Source organism: Grus americana, chromosome 2, assembly GCF_028858705.1.
Source record: "Grus americana isolate bGruAme1 chromosome 2, bGruAme1.mat, whole genome shotgun sequence".
Taxonomy (NCBI): Eukaryota; Metazoa; Chordata; class Aves; order Gruiformes; family Gruidae; genus Grus; species Grus americana.
In genome coordinates this window covers 110,888,576-110,908,077 of record NC_072853.1, presented here as the reverse complement: position 1 = coordinate 110,908,077, position 19,502 = coordinate 110,888,576, and the positions used below count along the sequence as shown (strand labels likewise).

Genomic DNA, 19,502 nt, shown 5'->3' with positions numbered 1-19,502 from the left:
GAGTCAAGGGGTTGTGGTTACTTTCACAAATGAACAGGGAGCTTTGTAGCCTGATGGTTGCAGACAAAAAGTTTGAAGTTTCATTCTCTTTGAACAGAATTATAAATAGCAAACACAAAAACATACCATGTAAAGAATTCCAGCAGCATCCTGCTACTAATGTTGGTTTAAAGTGAAGAGTTTCTCCCAATGATGATTCCTTTCCTTTTTATTTAAAAGAACATTGTACTGTTCCAAGAGCAGTCCATGTGGATGTGCCTGGAAGAAGTAGTCATCTCACAGATGCGGTCATTCTGGTTGTAGGGTTTTGGTTTGTTTGTTTGTTTTCCCTGCAAAATACTTTGTGAACATGAGACCGTAGTAAGACAGCTTTGTGGTGTGGGGTTTTTTCTTTTCTTCTCCTCCCCTCCTCCTACCAGTGAAAGGAAAATATAGCCCTTCAGTTGCATCACCTGGTAGTATAGTTGCAAGCCCTGAGGTCTCACTGAAAGCTTCTGGCTGGACTAGGCTGTAAGTGTGAAGAACATCCTCTAGTATAAAGGTTTCCAGACTGTCGTACAAGTACCAGCAATGGCACATGAGCTAGTCTAGACAGATGCACATACTGCCTGCTTTTGCACATGTAGGGTCTGTTCATATTGGTGTAATACCAGCTAAGTTGTTCTTCTGAAACCTCTGTATTAAGTGAGTTGTTGGAGCTCAGCGATGACCAGGGTCTTGTTACATCCCTTCCGTGCATCACCTTCATGTTGCAGTGCATGCAGGAGTGTTGCTGTGATGCCAGGTGTGTGATTCTCTGTTTCTGTTTCCTCTGTTTTCCTTGGTTGTCTCAATTTACTTAGTTCAGCAATTGCTCTTGTGGCACAGGCAAGTGCTTATATTATTGGTAGCTCTGATACCAAATATAAAAGCTGAATAAAATCACTTCTGTGGTCTAGTTTCTTTCTTTGGAGAGAGGTCATGATTTAACCCAGCCAGCAGCTAAAACCACCATACAGTTGTTCACTCACTTCCCTCCCCCCACAGTGGGATGGGGGAGAGAAGCAAAAAGGGAAAAATAAAACCCCAAAACTCCTGGATTGAGATAAAGACAGTTTAATAGCACAGAAAAGGAAGATGATAATAATAGAATATACAAAACAAGTGATGAACAGCACCATTTCTCACCACCTGAAGCTGATGATCAGCTAGTTCCCGAGCTGCCCTGCCTCCCAGCCAACCCCCTAGTTATATGCTGAGCATGACATCACATGGTATGGAATATCCCTTTGGCCAGTTTGGGTCAGCTGTCCTGGCTGTCCCCCCTCCCAGCTTCTTGGGCACCCCCCTGCCTTCTTATTGGGAGGGCAGTATGAGAAGCTGAAAAGTCCTTGACTGCTTGGCCACAACTAAAAACATCAGTGTGTTATCAACATTATTCTCATCCTAAATCCAAACCGCAGCACTGTGCCAGGTGCTAGGAAGAAAATTAACTGTATCTCAGCTGAAACCAGGACAAGAGTAAATGAAATGTTTCAGCTAGACAGTATGTTCTCAAAGAAATATGCACTGAATGGATCCTATCTGAGAGTGCTGAGTAGCAGCCACATCCGCTTCAAACCATGAAGGCCTGGTCTTTTAGCACTGGGGACTATAGCCTATAGGTCTTTACCTGGCTGGATAGGTGCCTGTATGCCTTGATATAGGTATTGTCCCATGACGTGACCTAATATGCACAAGCATCATCTGTCGTGGGAGCAGACATGCATGCAGGGAGCAAGCTGCGGGCAGCCAGAACAATTAATTTAACATGAATAATGAGTTCAGCTCTATTACTGCTGTCTCTATAGACACCAGAGGGATATGGCTTTCCTCTCTTTAACAGCAGGAGGAGGGGAGCAGGAAGGACCCAAGACACCTTCTATGAGCAGGATGAGGTCAGGGAGAGCCTAAAAACCTGAGGAACAGCTGCAGGCTGAGCTGTCTCCAGCAGGCTCCCCAGGGCTCTCACCATTGCTTTGTCCCTTCACAGAGGATTTCCCCAGGTTCACCTGGATGCTTTTCTCCACCCCGGGGCTGAGGGCAGAAGCACAGCACTGCTGTTGGCGCTGCCTGCCTGCTGTGCCCACCCTTAGGCCCTCAGCATCGCGTGCTGTGCCGCATCTGTGCCCTTGGCCACCTTTTGATTTTAAACTCATCCTGCACTTTACCTGCAGGAAAGCATGGGGTCGTGTGTGAAACTAGTCTTTACATCTGGTTTTCACCCCAACTGATTCATCTTCTTCCCCACCTCAATCATGTTTGCCAGGCAGTTTATTTGATGTTATAGGGAGATCTGAACCAGAATTGTTGAGTGTTGGATTGAGCCTTTGCTTTCACAAGGAGGGATAGCACTGCTTGCCTTGGCTAGCAATGGGGAAGTCTCGCCAAAGGCTGGGTTGTTGGGGCCTCCCCCTCCCTTTTTTCTTTTTTTTTTTTTTCCCCCCCTCCCTGGAGTAGATTAAAACTGTATCTGAGCATAATAGAGGGAACTTGGCAATGTTGCAAAGTTTGACTTTTTTGCAATTTCTCCTCCCCCCCCCCCCCTTAAAACGGATACTTAATCGTGTTTTAAATTTTGCTCTGCTAGTGGTTCCTTAACAAGAGGAGAACAGAACTTTTTTTCACTAAATATTACCTGCTGAATTCTCTGGCTTTATGACCTCTAACTGTGCCTTTATGCATGCGAACGATGCAAATGAAGCCCAACAGTGATAGAAGCTCTGTATTTCCAATTATAATCAACAGTTTCCCAATTTCCCTGTCACTTCTGAGCCTTTGAATTTTACTCCTATACCTAAGTCTTTTTTCTTTGGTACTTCATCGCTACTCATGGATGTTGTGTGTGAATTTATAATCATTGTCTATCTACTAATTCTGCTCAGTCTAATTTGTAAGCATGAGAAGATACTTGGTAACTGAAGGCAGAGCTGCAAGAGATGTAGCTAAGCACTTCTGCTGCATCTGACTTAAGTGCTTCAAAAGTGTTTTTAGTATTTAGATGTGGTTTTAGTTTTTTAGACTCTCCCTGCCAAGCTTAAGAGGCATGGTTTGTTTCATTTCTGTTCCCTACAAATACCAAGTACTTTATTACTTTGGTCTGTACTAAACTAGGGAAATCCACTCATCCGGACTGTAGACAAAAGTTGGTTAAAGCCTTTATTCAGGGAGAAAAGCAAGCGAAACCTCCCTGTGTAATGCACTTCACACCAGAAACGCTCAATACTTAAAATAGAAAGAAAAATCAACTTTTCAGCTGTAAAAATTCATGAAGCAGAAAGCATTTTTATTAAGCACACTTTTTTCCTGCTATTCGTGTTAGTAAGTCTGTGATCCTGATCTAATCAGCTGGCGAGTCGACTAATAATTTTAAATGAGAAATAAATGGCAGGAGGAGATGTTTGGCATGGATGTCCAGTGGTCTACATGTTGTCCTCCTGCCCTTTCTCTGCTTGCTGTAGCCGTTGACTTGCCTTTGGCATTTGCACAAGCTAAAATATCTGCCTCCTGCTCAGATAGCCTTGTGCCAGGACTGAAACTGGAGCATATTGTTCCATCATTAAATGGGCAATGTTGAATACTTGGGAAATTAACAACAGCTGCAAGTTCTTCGGCTATTTTTATTTGTACTGTGGCTATAATTTTTCTAGTGTGTTTGTAATGAAGTCAGAAGAGGAAAGGAAAATAGATCTCCCAAGAGGCTGACTTTTTAATTAAAAAAAGGCTATGCTGAACAAAAGCATCCATAAAACAAATAGTACCGAGGGCAGTCTAGCAGTTTATTCAGTGTTACGTGGGACCCCTAGTCTGGTTGCTGGTACAACTTTCTGGGGGTTTTAGTGGCACCTCAGCACATGGTGAGGTAACCAGCACCTTCCACAGTCAGCCCTCTTGTTTAAAAGTCCTACTGCTAGTAAGTAGCATCTGTCTTAGCCTTTTGTAAAGGTTGGTGGCAGCAAAGCAATTTTCTGTTTTGTTTGTGTTTTACGGTCCTACCCTGAGACATAAGCCAAAATCCAAGGAGCCACTCTGTTCAGTCGTCTCTGGATGAGGCCCTAAAATCAAGCTAAGAAAGCTTAAGAGAATGATTGTAAAATACGATTTCTTAAGTATTCTTTAAGAGTCCAGTGACTCGTATTTCTTCCCAGAAGTCGCATGATCATGCGTCAGGAATGACAAGGCAGAGCCCACGCTTTAAAACGAAAGGTCAGTGTGGATCCATGAATTGGCATCTTGCCCTGGTACCAGCGGGGTCCAGGCTCCTGCTCTGCTTCTTCCCCCCGCAGTGCCCCACAGCTCTGCAGGTGCAGAGAGGAGGTGAGGAGATGATGCTGGGGGAGAATGGATATCACAGTGTTAGTTGCTGGTGCGTTTTGGAGCACCTGGAATTAATATCCCTTACAAGGAGTTAGGCTGTTGTCTTGAAGTTTGGAACATAGTGAGAAACAGCAGCTGTAAGGGTCACTGAGGGGGAAAAATGAGGTTTTCACTTAATCTGTGGCCTCTTTAATATTCTGACTAAACACTTGGTGAATGCAGGAGTGAATGACAAAAGCCTATCCTGAAACATTACCCCTTCTGAAAGTACAAGATGCTCCTTAGAAGCCTTCCCGTTAAGCAACTGTGGGAACCAGGCGTAAGTGCATTGTTTGTTTATTTGAAAAGCAATTTAGCAAGAAACTTAGCAAGAAAGTCTTTTTCCTTTAACTGAGGGGAGAGGTGGTCCAATTCTTTTGTCTTTTTATGTGACCCAACTTATGGCAAGACATCCATTCTTTAGGCTGGAAATCATTTTAGAAAAATGCATACCACTTTGGGAATTTGTAGCCATTCATTTAAAAATGTTGAAAGTGTGTTGGTATATTTCTGGATTTGAGAGAAAACAAATAAGGGAGATGGCTTGCTATTCTCACTCATTAACCTAAAACTTTAAGGGCAAAGCTGTTCCCCCTAACGCTTGTGCATGTGCTTACCTTCACTACCGTGAATAGTAACACAGGTCCTCTTTGGAGTCCTAATACGGAGTCCTATTCACGTATTTGGAGGACTGAGGCTTTCTTTGGTATCTTATGTCTGATTTGGGAGTTTGTAAACTGGAGTAAAGATTGCTGCTGCTATAGAAAAACATAGCTTTATTGACATGAATTGGCAGTGCTGCATTTAAACTGTTAAAATTTTTCATCTCTTCATTGAAAAAGAAGAGTATCGTGGCAAGCGTGAGCCAAGGGCGATCAACCTCTCAGTGGTGAGGTGCCATGCTTTTCCTTTCCCAAACTACAGGATAAGCACACTACAAAACAAAGGGTGGGGTTTTTTGCCTTGCACTGTGGGAAGATAAGATTCGTGCCCTGGGCTGGCGTGAGGAGCTGTAACTAATTCATGCTATCATGCTTCTGTGTCAGAAAGGGCTCCTGGCTTGGAACTTGGTTGTAGGTGAAAAATGGGAACTGCTGCCTTGCATGGAGGAGAGGTGCACCAGCCATCTGTCTGCAGTATAAAAATGACAAAGCCAGTGAAGTTGTCCCCTCACCAATACCCTTAGCAGGATGCTGTCACTCCAATATGGTGGCCTGTCTCTGAGTCTGCCTCTGTGATTTCTTTGGCGGCCACCCTGTTGGTTTCTGACCTCTGAAGCCTGTTTGGAAAAGTGCTGGGAAGAAGCCTTGACTATGGCTCAGAGTCGTCGCCGTTTGTTCTAGTTAAGCTCTTGTGCTGCCTGATGGTTTTGTTTCTGAGGAGCAGAAGGGAGGAGGGGAGTTGACCTGACTGAAGTCTGATGTCCTTCTGGATAATCCACATCCTGAAAGCTACACCTGTGGGGTCAGGGATGACTCAGTGTGATTCTGGTTTGATGCTTCACTTCCTACCTACTAACTCCAGCTGGTGTACAACCCGGTGAAAGAAGAATTAGCCCCAGATTTTATTCTGCTTCTCATCTTGCTGGTTATCTTGGATGCGTCATTCTCTCGCTTGCTTCTTTGCCCTGCTGCTCCTATTCCACTTCTTTCTCCAATCTGTGAGTTTACATTTGTGGTTACAGTCTAAAGCGTCGTTTGCCTGCACAGAACTGCCCTGGAAACATATAAGAATGGTGATGCTGCTTTAGTGCCTTCTTTCTGTGGTGCCGTTTCCCCTCTGGGATGAACCCTGTAGCACTTGGAAGAGCAGCATGCTCTGTCTGCTGGCAGGCCTTTGAAGAGAGGGACAGCAAGCCGAGCCACATCCTGTGAAAGCAGGAGCAATGCTCTTGATATCTCTGGAGTTACCCACTCCTTGCACAGGGATTTAATTTTCTCCAAAAGTTCAATTTATGCAACATTGTCAACGCTGACCAAATATGCAAGTGTGTCTGTGCTCGTTTCTGAGCTGCTGGTGCTGTTTCCATGTGTTAATGTGGGCAGGCACTATTAAAATCCTCAGCATTTTCAGTCTAGCTGAATAATTTTCTAGCTGCTAGGTTTATAAATTAAACATTTATGGCCATATCTGATGCTATTATCCGTCCATAGCAATACCTCCAGGCAGGGATCATGAGCTTTTTTGGAGTGTAGACCACGTGTTAATGGAGAGCGAATGTTTCATTTATACCTCATCTCAGTCCCGCACTTCTCAGTTGCAGAACATCCTTGAGGTAACCTCAGATATTCTTTGTGAGGAAATAACCTTAGTGAAGAGATCTGTGATCTCTGTGTAGTTTGTGTCAAAGGGAAGAGCAGAGTTCATTGCAGCATCCTGACTTTTTTTTTGTGTCTTGTCAAGTAACTTCCCCATGCATAAATAGGAAGCAAGCAGGAATAAAGGACAATGTAACATCAGATGAACCACAGACCACAAGAGTGGTAACTAGAGGTCCAACGGTGATGGCTAGGAAACTTGCATTTAACTGTTATTAGAGAAAGCTGGAAGCTTGATAGGGTCCCAAGAAAATCCACGTATATGGACCGATGTTTGGGCAGGGAGCGTGCACTGATTGAACAAGAGAGGAGGCATGTAAAAAGGTATCCACATCCAGCGTGTCCTTCGTCAAGTTGTGGAATGGTGGTTTGAGGGGTGAAAAACAGTATGAGCCAAGATATGGCTGCTATACCAAGAGATGATTTGAATTTGTCTGGTTATGTGTATCCAGTATCTCTATCTAGACAGTCATCTTTGGAATCTACAGTAGATCCTTCTTCCCACCCCCCCCCTTTCCAGGAAGGTATTTTAAATGTGGAAAAACTCAAGTAATCACTCAAACCAAGGGAATGATCCTTTTAGAAAAAGGCCAAATTCTAGTATGCTTTTGATTGAAATGAAGAGATTTGTCAACACTTAGTGGATTGTGTTGAAATTTGACAAACTGGGACATTGGAGGTTATTGTTTAGGTACATTCAGGATCCTAATAGAAGAAAAGCAAACGTTATGGTCTTATGTAGGAAGTTACTTCATTTGGAAAAATGCTTTGCCATTAGTAGGCATTGTTACTTGCCAAAAAGGGTTGACTATTTATTTTTTATTGTAGTCCTTTCATGGGAAATATTCCAAGGACAAATGCTTAGTATTTCTTCATGCTCAAATAAGTAGTTGAGGTACAGCTGTTGGATCTCTCTCACTGGAATGTATTAATCATATGCTATTGCTATGGCAGTGTATTGGACTGTTTGAGTAGGAGTGAGTTTAGGTTCTTAGTTTAATTTAAAAGGCATTGATGTTTCAGTCTACCTGGTGAGTGTCTGCCCAAAAGCCACAATAGAGCATCTTCCTGAAAGCTTGAATTGACTGGTTAAACACAAATTATGCTTGGTCAAACTCTTCTGCTGTTTCTTTATTTGAGGAGTGTTTTGGCCTGAGAAATATATGTGTTTGCTGCCAATTGGAAGGTACTTTAATAGACTGTGTGCAAGCATAGAAAAACCTGATTACTAGCCTGGATTAACCCACACCCATTGTGCTGGTTTTGGCTGGGATAGAGTTAATTTTCTTCATAGTAGCTGGCATGGGGCTGTGTTTTGGATTTGTCTTGAAAACAATGTTGATAATACAGAGATGTTTTCGTTACTGCTGAGCAGTGCTTACACAGAGCCAAGGCCTTTTCTGCTTCTCACATCACCCCACCAGTGAGGAGGCTGGGGGTGCACAAGGAATTGGGAGCGGACACAGCCAGGAGAGCTGACCCCAACTGACCAAAAGGATATTCCATACCATATGATGTCATGATCTGTATATAACTGGGGAATTTAGCTGGGAGGCAGGGTTGCTGCTCTGAACGGATTAGGCATCAGGTTGTGGGTTTTTTAGGAGGTTTTTGTTGGTGGGTTTGGTTTGGTTTTTTTTTCCTTCATATGTGGTGAGCAATTGCATTTGTGCATCACTTGTTTTATATATGTAAAAATAATTATTATTGTTATTCTCTTCCTTTGTTATCCTATTAAACAGTCATTTTCTCAACTCACAAGGTGGTTTTTTTTCCATTCTCCTCATCCCACTGAGGGGAGGAGCGAGTGAGTGAGTGGCTGTGTGGTGCTTAGTTACCGGCTGGGGTTAAACCATGAAAGTCCTTTTTGGCACTCAACGTGAGGCATGAAGGGTTGAAGAAATGACAGATCTGACTAGTGTGTGTTAAAACAAATTAATTGCAAGCATTCATTATATTAGTTTAATAGTTGCTGGTCACAATGTTATATTATTTGTTCTCATGGTTGTGTAAAGTAATTCCTTACTTGTATTATGTATTCCCCACAGGAGCTGGATGAGGTTTTTCCTTTTGCTGCACTGTGCACTACTTGCTTATGATAAGATAACATTATTGGCCATGAGAATGATTTGGTCTGTGTATTCAGCATTGCTGTCATTTCCGTACCTCGGGCACTATCTCCTGAGAATTCTTAATAATCACACTCTCTACCCTTTTTCCCCAGAGAACCAATCTGTGGGGAGACGGGGGGGAAATACTTGTACCTTCACCTTCCCTTTCTCCTTCAGGCTAGTTACAACAGCTCTTGAGAATTTTGAATACTCTTGGGATGTTCAGACCAGCATACTTCTATTGCTAGGTCTCCTGAATGTGTTTCAGGCCTTGTTTAGGGTTAAACAACTATCGAAGAGCGTCACCCAGAGATCTGCCCCGAGGCTAGATAGTTATGAGTGGCAGGGTGTGTGGGATAGTATGAGCAAGTACCTAGAACAGTGGGCACCTCCAGTGTTTTGGAACTTCACCTCTGAACAAGTGCAGAATTCTGTAAAACTAGTAGAATATTTGCAAAAAGTATGCTGTCACCCTGGCAATTCCAGAGAGACTTAAATCACTGCAATGTGCTGGGGCCTGGCCCATGCCTGAGCCCTGTTCAACACTACTCAGTACCCTCAAGGAGAAGAGAAGGTCTCTGGATCTGATGACCAAATGACAGGCACTGTGGCCACTCCAACCCTGGCAGCAGGCACTGCAGCTGAACCAGAGAACCAGCCTGTGCTGGTATCAGTCATCCCCATACAGAAAAAGTACACAAAAAAATCAGCTCACTTAGTAAAGGAGATGACGAACCAGAGTCATCACAAAAACAGGAGGAGGAGGCAGAACCAAAGATAATCACCCGATGCCTATCCCTGAGCGAGCTGTGAAATACACAAAAAGATTTTTAGCCGTCATCCAGGCAAGCACATTGTTACCTGGCTGCTTCAATGCTGGGATAATGGGGCCAGTAGCCTGGAATTAGAGGGAGGGAAGCCAAGCAGCTGGGATCCCAGTCTATGGAAGGGGGGCATCGACAAGGCGATTGGAAAAGAGACACAAGCCCTCAGCCTCTGGATGCGACTCCTGTCAGGTGTGAGGGAAAGGTATCCCTTCAGTGAAGATGTATGTTGTCCAGGCAACTGGACCACCATGGAGAGAGGTATCCAGTACCTGAGGGAATTAGCCATGGAGGAGGTAGTTTATTATGACCTGGACAACACGCGGTTACCCGCAGATCCTGATGAAGTCAAATGCACACCACCCCTGTAGCGGAAGTTTGTACGGTGCGCACCATAGTGTATGCCAACTCATTGGTGGTAATGGACTGGAAAGGCAAAGAGGCACCGACAGTGGATGAAGTGGCTGGCTGACTCCAGCAGTATGAAAAAGGTCTCTCTTCCTCCCTCATCTCAACTGTGGAGAAACTGTCCCAGGAGGTCCAGCAACTCAAAGAGGATAGGTCCTACTCCTTGCCTGTACAGACGAGTATCTCAGCTATAAGGCATAAGCGTTCCTCTACTCAAGAGAGAGGATATAGTGGGTACACACTATGAGGCACCCTGTGGTTTTACTTGCGTGACCACAGAGAGGACATGGAGGTGGGATGGAAAACCTCCCTTAACCCTGGAGACACGGGTACATGAGTTGCCAGGAAAACCAATCACAAAAGGGCATTCTTCCAGGAAAAATGCTCCTCCAGCTTCCAGCAGGCAGTTCCCTAGACAGAGTAGAAGGCCTGATTGTACTTATGATCCTCTTGAAGGGACTTGTAAGTAATTTTTCAAGGAGCAAGTAATGAATACAATGAGCAGGATTAGAGGGGCCCTGCCTCCAGCAAGGTGGAGGAAAGAGACAACCAGATTTACTGGACTGTATGGATCCAATGGCCTGGCACGTCAGACCCACAAGAGTGTAAGGCTCCAGTGGACACTGGTGCACAGTGTACCCTAATGTCATTGAGTCATGAAGGGGCAGAACCCATCTGTATTTCTGGAGTGACAGGGGGATCCCGACAGCTAACTGCACTGAAGGCCAAAGTGAGTCAAACTGGGAATGAGTGACAAAAGCACCCCATTGTGACTGGCCCAGAGGCTGTGGGCATAGACTACCTCCAGAGAGTGTCTTTCAAGGACCCAAAAAGGTACCGGTGGGCTTTTGGCATAGCTGCCTTGGAGATAGAGGAAATTAAACAGCTGTCTACCTTGCCTGGTCTCTCAGAGGACCTTTCTGTTGTGCGGTTGCTCAGGGTCAAAGAACAACAGGTGCTAGTTGCTACCACAACAGTGCACTGATGGCAATACCACACCAACCAAAACTCCCTGATTCCCATCCATAAGCTGATTTGTTGACTGGAGAGCCAAGGAGTGATCAGCAGAACCTACTCGCCCTTTAACAGTCCCATATGGCCAGTGCAAAACTCCAGTGGAGAGTGGAGGCTGACAGTAGACTATTGTGGCCTGAATGAAGTCACGCTGCTGCTGAGTGCTGCTGTGCAGGATATGCTGAAACTCCAACATGAACTGGAGTCAAAGGCAGCCAAGTGGTACGCCACAACTGATACTGCAAATGTGTTTTTCTTGATCCCTTTGGCAGCATAGTGCGGGCCACAGTTTGCTTTCACTTGGAGGGGCATCCAGTACATCTGGAATTGACTGCTCCAGGGGTGGAAACACAGCCCCATCATTTGCCATGGGCTGATCCTGACTGCACTGAACAGGGTGAAGCAATACATCATTGCATGGGGCAAGACAGTTACTGGCTGAGGTTAAACAATGACACCCATAAACTCCTCCTTCCAGGAACTGAGTCCCAAAGCAAATGGTTTTCTGGACTGCAACGTGGAGATTGTATTTCAGCATTCTAATACTCACACTAATGCAGCCCTATTCAAGGAGCTAGCCTTGCAGACCAGACCATGTTCACCTTTGCTGTGTTACTATGTGAGTCTCAGGGTTTACTTCAAGGTAGTTAGTCTAACGTAGCTGGACCAAGTGAACTAAAGTTTCCTTCAGAACTTTCTTCAGTCCTGGTTTGGTCATTAAACCAGATTGGACCTGTACCATAAATTATACTTCTGTGCTTTTCCCTTGAGAGATTGAGATGCCTTGTGAGGATGTGAATGACACAGTAATGATGACTATTAATGGAAGTATCTGTAGGTAAGCATCTGACAGCGGGGCTTACAATCACTGTTTAAGCAGGTGGGACTTGACCAAGAATAAAGCTTCCTCCAGCAGAGTGTTGAAGCAAATACTTCTACTCAACGAACAACCTGGATTCTGACTTTCCAGGATTGTTTTAGAAACTGGTTTTCAAATATCAGAATGTTTCCAGGGTAACCTCTTTAATCTCTGCTGTATTCAGATGCTCACTTGTTTAATATACACGTGATGTCTGTAATCTGATTTAAAACGAACAGATGCTCCTAACAGGGGAACAGCACTTAAATGATACTTCATGATTATCGATTTATTTTGTTCCCTGCACTGGGTATGTGATTGGTCATGGATTCTTGTTTCTTGAGACTGAAGAGTTGCTGCCTTTGGTGTTACAGATGTTTTCAGGACTTCAAAGCACAAAGGATTTTTATCCAGTATTTGCAGTTTTGGAATAAATATCTCAGAAAATTGAAAAGGGAGAAGTCTTAGTTAAATAAACAAATATTTTGTTTTCCAATGACGACTGATAAGAAGGATCTGAGGAAGGTGTGCATCACTGGATTAAATGTCAAGAGTGAAAAATAAGGGTAGTTGGGAGGGGAGCAAGAGTTGCTGTGATTATGCAGCTGCGCTCTGTCCTGTCAGTGCTCTCGTTCTCTCTTCACGGAACAAATGAGCATGTGGGGGGTGCATAACATCAACAGAACAAAGCCTGGGAACTCCCAAGGCAACTGCCGTGAGTCCTGGTGACCATCAAAGAAATCTATTTTCCTGCAGCCTTTGATGGTCTGTCATAGTTTAACTAACCGGCATCTGTAACACAATGCTGTTACTGCCTCAATCTTGTCTGTGCTGCAAATGACTGAGAAAATTGAGTTCTGAATCCATCTTCCTTTGCTCAGTCTTTCTTTGCTTTGGTTTTATTATTGTGGGAGATGAAAGACAGCCCCTGAGGATTTAAGTACTAGGTAATTTAAAGGCTGTTTTCATTCTTGGGATGGTAAAGCAAAAGAATGAAATGTACATAGGAAACAGGCAAATTTGCCATTTCAGCATGAACTGAAGGGAATGAATGCTGGCGTAGCTTTAGATAAAAATAGGGGAAACCCAAATCTAGACTTTGCTCTTAATAGTACTCTAGATAGTATCAGTTCCTGTGAGGAGTAAGTGCCTATGTAGGGCTAGGGCTGGAGATAAACCAAGCTTCCAGTTCTTAGTCAAAGGAAAGCAAATTTGTTATCTATGTCTTGGTGGTGACATTGAAAGTGTTACCTATGTTCATTAGAGGCTTAAAAGTAAAATCATGGTATCGCTAAATTCTTTTATCTGTAAAAAGTAGTATTTGGTTTGGTTTGTTCTTAAAGAGCCTGAAGGTGGAAGTAGTGAAGAAGTGAATATCCTCACTCTTGGCGTGGTCTTCCTTTCAATTCCTGACAGATAATCCTTTCCCCCCACACACCCTACTTTGAGTTGTTTTATAAGGTGACTTATGACTTATTTTGTAGTTAAAGAATGCAAATAATAACCTTGCTTTTATTTCTCATGCACATATAAAAGGAAACAAAATAATTGCGAAGTTAAATTCAATTTTGGAGCTGTGGAACCTTCCCAGTAGCATTTGGAATAGATCAACTGCCTCTAGCGGAGTTGGGAAAATGTTACATCTGTTTCCTTCCAGTTGGAACAAAAAAGGCTACTGCTACCCCCTTGAAGCTGCAGAAATTCCAGTGGAATGTTGAATCTTTTTTGCGCTTTTGGGGGTGAAAATGCTTTCAATATGTGGCATGCCTCATGCTTTCTTGCAGATCTGCTGTTAGAACTAAAGGCCAGTTCCATCAGGAAGGTTTAAACCCTCCCCCAACTTTTATGCTCGTGCAAATGTTGTTGAGTTCATGGGTGTAGAAGTAAGAATGTAAAGCGCGTCCTAACTATCGCTGGAGTTGAGGATCTCTTGACACTTTCATAAGCATCTGGTTTGATGTTCTAATGTAGATCCAAGCTGGGCATTACACGTAACAACAATAACTACCATAACTATGGCTTCCCAAACAGTTTGAAGAAGATTCAGTACAGTTGTTCCATCCAAGTTGTTCTTCTTTTCTCATACTAGGGCTCAAATATGCTGTGAGCTGTTTAGTAGGTGTGACTGCTGCACGCAAACAAGAACTGAGCCGGGTGATGTATGTGGGTGAGGTTTTATATACGCGATTTATGATACCAAATCGCTTTACAACCCGGAGCGCGTATGGAAGGCGAGGGGTGTCGGTCCGGTCCGTCCGTTCCGTGGGGCGCGGCGTGGCGCGGCAGGGGGAGCAGGCGGGGCGGGGCGGGCGCTGTCCGCGGTGCTGAGGGCGCCCCGAGCGGAGGGACCTGCCCGCCCCCTCTCGCATCTTGCTTAGCGTGGGCTCTGAAAAATGAGTCTCTCCCAATTTTCCTTTTTTTTTTTTTTTTCCTTCCTTTATTTATTTTTTTTCACCCTAGGAGGTTGATGAAAGGATTCTATTCAATTGAAATTGTATCGTTCTAGGACTGAAGTGCATTTGCAATTTGCGGCATAATGGGGGGGAAAAAAAGTTGAAAAAAAAAAAAAAAAGTCAGGCTCCAGAAATGAAATTGCATGGAAGGATTATTTGTATTTCTTTTGTGGGAAAGGTTAATAGATCTAAATATAAAGTAATGCTTTGTGATGAGAGGCTATCGAATGCTAAACCCACATTAATTCTAAATAAAAATTTGATGATTAATGCATGTGCTCTGAGCTACTAGAAGAACTAATAAGAATTAGCTGTTTGTGCTGGAAAGTTTTACTGTTGCAAAACACAGATTGATTAATTCAAGGTGAAAAAGTTGCTTCTTTTAAGAATCCTATATGGGAAATAGTCCCTTCTTTCTTAAAGAACAGCCAGAAAGACTGGCCAGAAACAACTCCTTCTGAAATATCTGAAAATCATTCTTCATACTATGAATTATATGACTTTATAATCTTGGTCTTGATGAAACATCTGTGTATTCGGAATAGTATTTGTTCTGTTTACTGTTATATGGGAGGGAAAGCTTGGTAAAGGATCAGCATCCCATTATAGTAGAGTTTCCTGCTGTTTCCTCATGGCCTTAATAAATAAAAATACCTTATTGGAATCCTAGTTTTTAGTAAGAGTTCCCTCTGTCTTTTGTATCAAGAATATTTTTTGAAATCACTGGTAACATGGCTTGCCAGCTCAGTTTCTTAGCATAGATTGGAGATGGGCTACTTTTACCCTCAGCTGTTACTATCACCAGGGAAGAAGTACAGATGAATTTTGATTGATTCAGGCAAGGCTAAAACAAAATGTATTTTCTCTAGTAAATTGTTGTCACCCTTATGCTGCACTTTTCAGTTTCAATATATGTTGTCTCTTACTCTAATGGATGATATTTTGCCCTTTTCTTGACTATGGAAGAGCACTATGCTCATATTCTTGTCTCTGCAAATCTAATGTTTCAAACTTTCAGCATGTAGAAGTTCTTCTGATTTCAGCGCACCATGTCTGATGAGCAGTTCGTACCTCATAATGCTTTCAGCTCATGTCTAGGCACTGAAAAGGATCGTGTTCTAAAAACTGATAGAATTTTAAAGGTCAGATCCCATAAAACATTGTGATTCCTAGCCAATAATGTGCTTTCTGGAACTGATTATTTAGTCTGGAGTTGCACTTTAGACTATCCCATCATTTTGTCTGGGCTCCGTCACGTACTTGCCAGGTGCAGTGACCAATAAAACTGGGAAAGATCTGTGTGGGTGTTTTGCAAGAGTCCTTCTGTAACAGAGGCTGCAGGTATAGCCAGTTGTTTCTCACATGCTATGGAGCTGTATGGTCAGAAAGGTGTTGTCCTTCCCATTTCCTCAATTATGAGTTTGATCTAGCTGTGTGGAATACAGAGTTCTGGGTGTACGTTGGAATAGGATTGTGTAATGCTCAGAAACCATGAGGTCTTGTTCCACATCTTAGATACTTCTAACTCTTTCTTCCTGTTCATCTCTGAATTAATCCTAGTAGAGCCTCAGACGCTGTAGCCACAACAATGACATTTGCATCAACTTGCACCATACTAATGTACAGCATATACCCAGCTGAATGGGAGGTAATAGCCACTAAGTGGGTCATCCCAGAATACTGGGAGCCATTTCTGTCATATCAGTATGGCAGGTCGCTCTGTTAAACGCCTGCTGTTTTCCTTCTGAATCTACCTATTTGGAACCTTATAACTGTAATGCATAATGGAAATTGTTTGTGGCATCTAGCTTTTTGTCTGGTTAAAAAGGAAGACCCTCACTTTCAGTTACTGATAACTAACAGGGTTTCATTGACTTTGTGATTGATAGCAGACCTGTGCCTCCTACAGAATCTGGCTTTGAGCAGGTGTCACAAACTCGCTGTGAATGTCCCTTCAGCATACAGAGAGCAATCGCCCTCCCCCTGCTCTCTGCAAACATGTCCGTCCACAGCAGGCTGCTTTTTTCATTGGTAGCTGTAACAAAAAATGCACTGTACTCATACTGGAAAGTATTTACTATCTGTAGTTGGGGCTATAATTGTTTTTACTTTTTTTATTATCAATTTCCAAACCTCCAATAAAAGCACTGGGTGTGAATCTACCGCTCCCTTGATTGCAAAGAGTAATTAACTGATCAAAGCTGTTTTCTTTTTATTGTCCTGTGGACTAAAAGATAATGATGTGCAATGTGGGGGATATTCCTGCTAGAGATAGTATTTCTGCAAATCCTGCAAAGCATAACTAATGATCTGTAGAGTACCATCTGACATGCAGTGAGCAGACTGCCTGCTCTGTCTTCTCCCACACCATGTGCATACATATGTACTCGCGTTCTATATTTTATGGTGTGATCAAAACCAGTCTTTGGTTAATATTTTAGTAACTTCTCTTTCTCATTGTTCTTACTAGCAGCAGTAAGATTTGCAATTTCAATCTGTGGCAGGAAGCATGTTTCCTTTCTTAAAGGAAATCTGGATGAATTTAGAGGCCACAGAAAAGGATGGCTTGCAATTTGTGTTGCTGCAGTCTGTCAAGGAAAACAGGCTACAAGACAGATGCTGATTTATTTAAAAACAAACAAACAAAAAAATGAATCTTGTGTTTTTTCTCTTTCCAAATACACAATCTTAAGGAATGTATTCAAGCATCTGGCTAATTCACATACCATTAATTCTCTAAAGATTATATATGCACACAATTAGACCTGTTTCACTTATTTAAATAATGAACATACTCTTGTATTTATATTTTTTATAGCTGTGCTAAATTGTTAAAAGACATAGAAGAAGGAATTTTATAAGCAAAATACGCGGAGTCCTTCTCCTAGAAAAGTTGAAAGCATCAGCAGGACCAAACCTAAGTTTAGTTTAAAAACCAGAAACACACTTTTTTTTTTTTTTTTTTTTGCTATTGGTGAATGGGTAAATGGCTTTTTAAAGACATGAACTTGTTAGAAACTCTGAGATATAGTCTGTCTTCGTACAGGAGTTAGTGAAGTGGGCACCAGCCCTGATATCTGAGGTCCTTTTGTATTGCAGTAACATGAGCAATCTTCCCTTTGCTTCTGTTTTGTGGACTGCAGTGAGTCGCTGCCAGCTGCGGTTTCCTGAGGGTTTAATAGTCTCAAACAACTACAAGGACATCATTCTCCAAAGGCTCCGTGAGGATGAGTGCCTGAAGCTGATGGCGTATGTCCCCTCTCATGCTTGTACAGCTCTCCGCCAGCTTAACTAAGAGGCCAGTACCACTCAGAAGAATAATTTGGATCTTGGCAAGAGACGGGCGATCATAGCCTGCTTCAGAGGATGAGTGCAGGATGGGAAAAAGTAATCTGTGTCCTGACTAATCTGTTCATCTCGCTGGCACCTGAGTGCTAAAGAGGCTCAGATCCTTAAAGGCAATGATATTCTTGTCTTATTCTTAGCGGTGAATTCCTGCAAGGTCTGCTAACCAGCAATGGAGGTGGTGGTTAGTAGCTGCCTACTTTATGTTGGGGTTTACTGGAGTAAAGTTGCCATGGAGATCAGTAGGAGTTTTAACGGAGCAGGCACCACAGTGTTTGTCCTGTGTGTGTAAATCTGTTTGGCATGTATCTATCGGATTCTGCCGTGCTGCTCATGTTTCAGGTCCACTTGCTTGTTTGCCTGATTCCCGTGTAGGAGAGCTGAGCAACTGCCATGCAGTATTCATAGTGCTGTGATATTAAAAAAGGGCAGAATGAATTGGAATTGGTACTTGCTGTTCCAGGGCCCATATAAAAGCAAAGTCTGGGCACCAAAGGATTGTTAGTGTAGGTATCTAAGCCCCGTAAACTAGAAGGAACTGTTACTTGCAAAACTTTCCTAGGTTGGAGCCTTTCTTGTGACAGCATTAAGCATATTGGCTGTCTAAAACAGAGAATTGTTAAGAGGCAGAAACAGAAATCTTACAACTTGGGAGATGTGGGAAGGAGGAATCTTCCCAACTCATTTTAGAACTTGTAAAGCAGATTAAAGTATGGGGAGGAGGGTGAGCAGAATGAGTGCTGAATATAAATATCTCCTTTACACTTGTAAAGGGTACGCAGGCTCCACATGCTCAAAAAGCATTGCTGGGAAAACATCAATTAAAATGCTCAAGACTGACAAAGGCTCTAAGCCTGTTGAGGTAAACAGTGACTCATGTTGGTTGAGAAGCAGAAAGGAAAAACGTTTAATGGTGTACGTCCAAAGCTGGACTCTGAAATGAGGCTTCCCAAGGGGTCAACCTGCAGGCAGTGGGATTTTAGCCAGGCACTGCTGATCTGCAGCCTTCAAAGGCTAAGAGCCAAAGTGGTTTTCACTGGCTCAGCAGTGGACCTGCTGGGTCTACAATGCATATGTGTTTGTGGAGTGTTACAGAGAGAAACTTGGCACGTTTCTAATTTTAGAGTAAGAGGAAACAGCAAACTGATGTAAAGATTCAGAAGGAAGGCTTACAAAGTTGAAAGCTTTGAAGGAAGAGGGGCAAAAGGGGGAATAGGGCAAATGTGGAGATAGATCTAAACACCGCTTGCTCCAGCAGCAGCTATGGAGCCCACCTGCATATACTGCCTTGACCATGGCATTGATTTGAGGGGAATGAGGCTTCCGCTGTGTTTATCCCAAGGAGAAAAACCAGTCCTTTCAACTGAAGCTAAAGCTTGTGCATCTTGAAGACTGGTGTGAGCCTGTTGTATTAGAGGAAAGGCCTCATCACATGCATCAAAAGCATTGTCGTTGTCTCCTCCCCCCATCTCCTGTACCGCTCTTAACAATTTAATCCATAGCAGTTTGTCTTCATGGGCTGTAATTGATCTGTCTGTGATTTAGCTCATCAGATGCTCATTAAAGAGCTTGCAGCCTTTCTTATTCATGAGGAGTGAGAGTCAGGGATCTAAAAACACTTTGTCTTTGTCTTAACTGGACTCATTTAGTATTCTGGGATTCGGGGAGGCTAATAAACTTATACAAGCTATTATTTAAAGGTGAACTGCCAAGTGAACATGAAGAATGATCCAAGCACCACTGGTGTGCCAAGCACGCTCCGACATTGGGTGTCAGGTGTGAGCAGCAGAGGGAAT

General features: G+C 43.1%; 1 protein-coding gene across 1 annotated transcript in view; it reads left to right on the top strand.

Annotated features, from left to right (window-relative positions):
- VOPP1 (VOPP1 WW domain binding protein) overlaps positions 1 to 19,502 on the top strand; it is a 68,496-nt gene that overhangs the window by 25,806 nt on the left and 23,188 nt on the right. The gene's annotated exons all lie outside the window — the stretch shown is intronic.